General features: G+C 38.4%; 1 pseudogene; it reads right to left on the bottom strand.

The window, feature by feature from the left end:
• Positions 1 to 347: 347 nt before the first annotated feature.
• On the bottom strand, positions 348 to 8,292 carry LOC131696447 (dnaJ homolog subfamily B member 6-B-like; annotated as a pseudogene).
• Between the last annotated feature and the right edge of the window lie 324 nt (positions 8,293 to 8,616).

The raw sequence follows: 8,616 nt of genomic DNA, 5'->3' as shown, positions 1-8,616 counted from the left end.
GGATTTGAAATCCCGAGCTGCATTTAAAATACACAGCGACCCAAATCCCGTGACACGTTTTAATAATTGTAAACTAGCCTTTAGTCGTTGCCGATCAACCGAAAAGTTAACCTTTGCGTTATCGATTATCCTCGGTTCCAAACAGTGCGCATCACTTTTTATCGATTCAAAGGTAAATAAAATGTAAAATTTGCCAGATTATTCTTGAATGTTACCTACCCTGCTAAATCACTGAAGGTCGGAAAAATATTTTTTGAGAGAAAAGTGTGTTTAATGTTCGGACACTTCTTAGCACCGGTGTTAAGAAGCAGAATATTTGGACGTTTTAGTATGTGATGATCGCTTTGTTTATTTATATACCTTGCATAAATGATTTTTCATGGTAGTCAAGTATTAGCAATAAGTAAATAGATTTTTTTGTCGAGGTGGACGTCCGCTTCACCGGACCACTGCCGACGCTAAACTCCGATGATTAGGTGAAACCTCCACCGCCACCTCGGTGCGCCATTGGATCCAGGTTGAAGCTCACGAAGGGTGGCGTAAGCGGCGATCTGATTACGTTCTGCTTCTGTGAAAGTCGCGGTCCATTGCTGATTTCATTCGACCGATGCCCATTATGGTGGTATGTTACCCTGAAAAACTCCTCAAACGGTTAGCCACCGAAGAACTTCCTGAACACCTCCTCTGGGCTGCGGAACGTAAACGGGAATCCGTCAAAGATATCAAACTCGTCGTTGATACCACCGCCATTGTACCGCCAGTGCCGTGTGTTATGGTGGTACCGTTCGGAACCGTTGGCCATCAGACCCTCCTTGCCGTACTGGTCATAGATGCGACGTTTTTTCTCATCTGATAGCGCCTCATATGCTTCGGGGATCTGCTTAAATCGCCGATTCGATTCTGCTGGATTGTTTGGATTTTTATCTGAGTGCCATTGTAGCGCTAGTTTTTTGTTTTCCTTTTTGATTTCCACATCGGTGGCGCTTTAGGTCACATCCGGCAGTTTGTAATAGTCTACCATTGTTAACCGATATTTTTTTATAACTTAACGCACTCTACTTCACGTTAGGATATGCAAAACCGCTGCGAGATTTCGACTTCCTGGTTGCTGCTGATAACCTATCAGTCTCTCTCTCTCGACTGATGACTACAATTTCGGTTGACTAAATTCCGCTATGAAAATTTTGAGGAATTACGCTGCGTTCTGTATATTGCTTCTCTGCATGTGATGATGTATGTTACTTCACTTCCGCTGCCAGCTCTTATTCTTTGGATAATTTTGCTATGTATCTTATTCTGCGGGACTCTGTTACTTATACCTGAGCGCCTCGTTGAAACCTTCGCGCTGGGTCAAATCGGCCTGTCCTGGAACTGCCTCCTTCGAATCGGAACCGCTGAATATTCCGCCGAGGACATGTCCAACGTTGTGACCGACGGCAAAACCGATTGCAACACCACCGGCCGTGGCTGACGTTTTAGCCTTTAATCCAAGTCTCTGGTTGGTGGTTGCCATTGAGGTACCGACGGCTGAGTGCGGTGCAGGCTGGATCATCGTCGGACGGGGCGAAACAGCTGCAACTGGTGCGGACCTAGAATGTAATTCAGCAACAAAACAAACCAAATTAAATTGATCGCAACAACAGGTTACCGTGTACAAAAAGGCAAAAAGGTGTTTTCTTGAAGGCACAAAACAAACCAAATTAAATTGATCGCAACAACAGGTTACCGTGTACAATAGTTGACAATAAATTAACAAATTAACAACGAAAACATAAACTGAATTCTACCCACACAATTGAAAAAGGCCTAACTGCCAAAAGTAAACATAAAGAAAAAAGACAAAAGAAGTTTTGGTCAAATTCGTTATGATCCTATTTAAAAAGCTGATACTGTTTTATTTCGTTTGATTGCCAAAAAATTCTTTTAAGGTCTGATATTACACAAAAAGTTATAAAACTTAAATCTGATTTGATGACCATATTGCGCTTATTGAACTACATAAAATCAGATTGGCTCTGTATGTAAATTATGGAAAAGTTAGGCCTAAAGCAGTTGTTGTTTCGATTAATGGGGGAGTCTGTTGTATTGAGTAAAAAATCGGTGACCATGAGAATGCATAATATGTGTAGCAAGTCGATGAACAACGGAAAACTGAATAACAAAAGTTTTCTCCACATTATTCCGAAATTCAAACTATTTTCTTTTTGTTTTTTTGGTTCATCGAAGAACTACAAGTCGAAACTTTATAAATCTTACTAAATTTCCTGTTTCAGACAATTTTATGGAGAGTTATCATGTCCGTCGTGGCGCTTCGCGTGGAAATGGTTTGAAATCAACTCTTGGAACGCTCAAATGTGTAACTCTGCGTGACTGAAAAATACTTTTTTTATGCATTACACAAGAGGTCCATTGTTGCCTTGCCTTCAAAATCGTAAAACAAAATTACCTTCGGTTTGAGCACTTTACATCACCCCATAATTCATTGAGTAGGTATCCCTAATAAACATCTTATGATTCAAGAGCCTAACGACCTGTTCAGGGTATCATCCAAACAATATGTGGAATCATTGCACTATGTGGGTTAAAGTTCGTGTATTATATTTTTTATTATGGATTCCACTGCTTTTATATATTTTTTGTAATCAGTTATAATAATCCTTTATAATCATTTTATAATAAATGTATTGCTAGTTAGGACGTTTATAAGAGCCAGGCCCTTTTATAAAGTGTGATAGAATCGTTATCAAAACTCTTCATAATCCATTGTTGCGTTATGTACATGATCGGATAGATAGTTTTTAATTGAGACGGGACGGGCGGATATGAAAGAACCTAACGTCAAATGCAGCCAGGGGGAGCTGTGAAATGCAGCCAGTCCATTTGAAATATGTGAGGCAGAAAGAGTGGCTATGCGAGACAAAACATAAAATGAACAAAAAATGAAGAAGACAACTTCTATCAGCAGGTTCTGTCCCTGGATTTAATGTAGAACATAAAAATTCGATTTGTATGCATTTGGCAGTAGGCCTTTTTCAAATGTTTGGCTAGAAATTGCTTACTTCAACCACAGAGAACAGACATATAAGTTGGAACAAACTTTCCCGAAAAACCTGTGTAAACATTTAACGTATTTTCACGTTGAAAATCACCATCGCATACAGGTTCGCATGCGTGAATCACCATTGTATCCAAGTTTGCACACATGTCCCGTATAGCGATTGCTGGCCGACCGAAGCGCCGACCAGTGGCAAGTTACTACTCCCTTTTGTCATTTCAAAGCGACAGTTTTATTTCTTACACAAGTTGAAAACTTTACTTGTATATCAGTTCTCAGTGCTTCAACGAATCATGTGTACGAAGTAAGCTGAGCTGAGTTTTTCATACTATAATCGAATTAAAAAAATTCCAACCATGTAAGCAAGCTCTCCGAACTGTCAAAAAAGTGAGGTTAAACATTTTCATGCAATGTTCTACAGCGAGAGGTTCACTTTAGTTTGTTTACATTATAAATGAATTTTGTACCGCAACTCACCACTTCATTTACCGCGTTGCCAAGAGCTCAAACAAAACTATACAATACATTGCTGCCCAAACACACATTTTGAGTCCCACCATTCTTGCAAAGGTGAAAAAAATATTCAAAATTCTTGCATTTTTCAAATTAACGATAGCTCCTAAATGTCTCATTTTAGCGGAAATATTATTAAAAATGTACAATCTTTCGATTAAAAATAAGAAAAAATGGGGTTAGGTCGGACGAGAAAGGTCTATTGTTGATGGATTCCTTACAGACGAATAGCATGTAACCACCATTCGAGAAAACAATTTTGAATAATAACCAGCAATCATTAAAAAGTAGTTTACCGTTGAAATTGCTTTGAGCATTATTCCAGACTCGGTGTTTGGCGTTAAAATCACCGATTATGAAGAATTTCGACCGATTTCTTGTAAGTTTTTGTAAGTCTCCCTTCAAGAAATTAATTTGCTCGCCAGTGCACTGAAAAGGCAAATAGGCTGCAGCAATAAAAATGATACCAAGATCAGTTTCAACTTCGATACTCAAACTCTCAATCACCTTGGTGTCAAGAGACGGTGTAACGGAATGTTTGACCCTGCGATTAACCGCTATTGCGATTCCTCCGCCGAATCCAACAATTCGATCAAATCGATGAATAACAAAATTAGAGTTACTCTTCAATTTAATATTTGGTTTTGAAAAAGTTTCGGTCACAACGGCTATATGCACATTATGTATCCTCAAGAAGTTGAAAAACTCGTCTTCGCACGTTTTTAATGAACGAGCATTCCATTTTAATAAATTTAAATGATTATTTAAAGTCATTTTTAAACTTTAATTTCATTACAATTTTGTTAGCAAATTCCCACCCCGCTTGAAAAGCTTCAAACATGGAGGTAGAATTTAACATGGAAATCATCATAGGTAACATAGCCTCCTGTAGGTATTTTAATTTTTCTTCCGTTACGCTACCTAGATCCATTGGACTAAAGGAAGCGTTGGGTGCAAACGAGATTGAGGGCGTGGTAGTTGTAGCCGTTATTTTGGCATTGCTACCTGCCACTGAAGCATAAGATGACACACCATTGTAGGATGGTGTGACGGAGGTAGAAGAAGTTGTTAATCTATTTTGAATCGGATTAACACGTTTGGGCGTGTTTTCTTGAAGGCACATTTTTTATTTGTTGTTTATGTCGTCTAGAACGAGAATTTATAATTTTTTCTCGAACAGGACAACCCCAGAAATTCGATTTATGATTTTCGCTACAATCGCTACAATGGTATCATTTGTAAACGACATTGTATCACATCGTATTGATTCAATCGAACTTTTATCGAAACTAAATTTTTATGCTCCTTCTCGACAACTACGTAACCGCAGCATCTTTTATACAATTCGCCATCGCACTAATTATGCCAAGTTTGGCCCTTTAAACCAAATGATGAATATTTACAACAAACATTGCGAAAGCATTGACTTCACTATGTCGAAAACAAAACTTAAGCAGCAGTTTAAAGTAAAACAAAATTTTAACTAGTGTTAAGTTAGTTTAATAATAGGGACCTTTAATTTGGAAAAATTGTGCCAGTTTTTCATATGTATTGGTAGCGGGTGTCCTTACGAGTACACTCATATCATTCTTAAACCTTAATTATTCTTTTATGATTTTTAAATTTAAAAAAAACCAAATTAAACTCAACCAGCAAACTGATAGTTGTCCTACTAAATGACGTATCTGCAAATATCTCGTTCGCCTCATTGTTAACCGGGACAGCACCCCACACAGCATGATCTGGTACTTTGTCCAGTGTTGCCACAATTAAATCTGTACCGGGAGTTGAAAAATCTTTTCTATCTGTACTGTTCTATAGAAAAATCTGTACCGGATTCTGTACCCAAATAATGACAAGGTTGCTTAAATTTTTTTTCTTAAAGATATTTTTCATTCAGGGAAATCAGTAGCAGCGAGAAGTTGAGATGGGGCTGGTAATATCAATAGAATGCGAGAAACCTGCTTGCAGGAATTCAATTGGAGCATCTCAGAGTAAGTGTATGCACTCCGAGAAGATTTGCTCGGCTTTCACTTAGACATCATCCCTTTGATTTGCTGGAACCAGGTTTCTCGACTCTCGCATTCTAATGTCATGTAAAAAATCTGTACCATTCTGTACTTTTTTACAAAAATCTGTAATCTGTACTGTACAGAATCTGTACCAAAAATGCTTCAAAAATCTGTACCTTTCTAGATAAATCTGTACTTGTGGCATCACTGACTTTGTCAATCCGCTAGCAACCTGCCATCTCAAGTTTCATCTGCAAACTATGGTAGATCTGATAAGGCAACCTATAGGGTCGTGCAAGTCGCATGGGTTTGGATGTGTTATTGTCCTAAAAGGAAACAAACTAAAAAATGTTTTATTCAATAGTTTCGGGCCAAAAAATTGAAAAAGGACTGAGATATTAACTCACGGTGCTAATCTGCATCAGAATATGCCTTAATCCGCACACCCCTAAAGATCCCTATTATTGTAAGAAACCGGTCTACATCTGATTGACGACTTGAAATAAATAAATAAATTAGCGTATTTGAAACTTTTTGTGGTTTTTTTTCACCGGACAAGTATCTTTCGTGTGCGATTTATTTTATTATCACTGTTATAGGCGGAGGTGATTGCGTTTTCTTCTCATTGGCATTATGCGCAATGCGAGAAAATTTAGAAATTTCATCAGCTTCACATTCGGATAAAACATCGAATGAATTGCTGAAGTCAATTGAATTTTTTTCGGGTGGAGAAGATACCCTTTTCCGTTTAGCTTTAATTTTTGGCACACGGCCTTTCTGGGAGGACCCAGGTATGTTGGAAGAATTAAAGATTTCTTTAGGCTGAAATGTTCTTGAAAAATGTTTTAGTCTTGAAAAAGACTGATTGAGTTGAAAAAGTAGGTAGTCTTGAAAAAGACTAATTGGCGAAAAAATATAGGTAGTCTTGAGAAAGACTGATCGAGCGAAAATATAGGTATCCTTGAGATAGACTGTTGCTGTTGAAAAACTCTAGAAAAACCAGGAGCTATTAAGATTTGTGACCGGTTCGAACGAAGGTTCAAGCCGGTATAATCAAACTGCTTACTGAAGAGTTCAACACAGTGATGCTGGTCGTTAAACTTTCAATTTTCTCGTCGCGTTATTTTTCACGGAGTGTATGTGCGGCTACAAGCGAACTAGCTGTACTGCGGAATCTTACGTTTTCCAACACGTCAACGCATCTATCACACATCCAGAAAACGTTTGAGCTCGTACAAGCGTTGAGTTCATTATCCGTTAGACCGGTGCAATCAGGGCCTTGCCTCTAACATTTATTTTTTGGTTCATTATGGATTCGCCAATAAGTAACTCACGGCCCCCGAAATGTCAAATCCAATCATGACATTTCACTGACATCGTAGATACGGACACTCATTTTGCTCTCGACGCAAGGTATCTAAGGAAAAAAAACAACATAAAGGTATCTATGCAAAAAACAACCCAGCTGAAAATCACTATTTTGTACAACGGAAGGCTGTGATCGAAATGGGTTAGTTTTTTCTACAATTTCTGGAATATCTCTTAACAACATTTCTTTGCGCCAAAATTAGGTTTTCATCTGTTGCAGGCATTGTTCTCTGTGGGCATAGTAAGGCAGTTGCAGAAAATGTTTACGGCCAAGCGGATTGGTCCGTTACTGAAGGAGCGTCAAAGCCCGAATGGAACAGTCTGCTGAACCATGGACTGTCTCCTGCAGCTAGCAGAACAATGTTGTCTCAACCTTGAAACTTTCGAAATTGGGCCCTACACTGCGACAGTAACGGAGCATTCTGTTTGTCTCTTTACCCACCTAGACCAGACACTACTTTAATGTTTTCGAATTTGCATGAATTCAATATATCGAACACGTCGCTTTTCTACGTCTAACGTTGCCACAATTGCACATTCGTCGGGTGTTGATCCATGATTACAATTACTGGGATCATTCTCGACGCAATATGGAGTTTAATATCTTTAATTACTATATTTGTATTACAGGTACTCCAAACGTCGAAGACGGAAAGAATTGACCAGTCCTGAAATATCAAGAAAATTACTAATTTTACAAAACTCGTCTTTTAGTTCTATAGTAAACTCCTTTAGCATTAACCCTTAATGTGCAATGTTGCTTTAAAACAACATTGCGAAAATTATCTCAAAATTATCAGAGTAACGTTTGAGCTATGAAACAAGTTCCACAAGATTTGAAAAAAATTGATTAACACCTTTAAGGGTTAACAGTAAAGGTTGCATTCGCAAACTAAATACATCATTTACCTAGAAACTAGTTTTTCTAAAGAACCCGGTAGACCATGTCAACGATAGGTTTTGGGATAGTAATCCATAGCAGGTTTATTCGCCAACGCCTTATTATTTGTAGAGTTTCAAATAATTAAATATAACGGTTGTGATTCGCGTATTATTTATTTAGCAAGCAAATACTTTCTGTGTACTTTCAATGATTACAATACGATCTCATTCTCAGAACTTCACGTCAGCTCGGATGGAACTCTAACCGCGAGAATAGTGATCGAAGTATTCAATTGGCCATCCATAATGGCAATTGATTTATTTGGATCCTGATTGCTTGGTGTTCCCTCAAAGCGGGATCATATTTCGATCTGCGAGCTGCGTCCCATTAAAACAGTCAATTCGTCACGTTTATTGCGTCTTTGCCGTTTACCACTTGTTATCGACACAGTGTAGAACCATAATGTGATCTTTGATATTATTTTCGAGGATTCGCGCATACGAATACAATAGGTCAATTCTGTAAAAAAAATGCCAGTGGTCATTATGAGATGGATGGATACGAATATCTAGAAGAATGTTACAAACTGATGTCGTTCTTGCTTAACCCTCCGGAAGTCGCGCTAATGGCCCACTGAACGAGCAGCCGCTGCTGCCCTAAGACGATTTCGCTAGATTTTCAGAGCAGCGTGCACTCAGTGCACCAGCGCGACTACCGAAAGGTTAAAGCGAAACTGAGTCAGGTTATAACCTCAACTGCTGTCAAAATGTATAAACTGATAGCTG

Source organism: Topomyia yanbarensis, chromosome 1 (genome assembly GCF_030247195.1).
Source record: "Topomyia yanbarensis strain Yona2022 chromosome 1, ASM3024719v1, whole genome shotgun sequence".
Taxonomy (NCBI): domain Eukaryota; kingdom Metazoa; phylum Arthropoda; class Insecta; order Diptera; family Culicidae; genus Topomyia; species Topomyia yanbarensis.
Note: the sequence above shows the minus strand (reverse complement) of the source record. Positions and strands in the feature narration are given on the sequence as shown.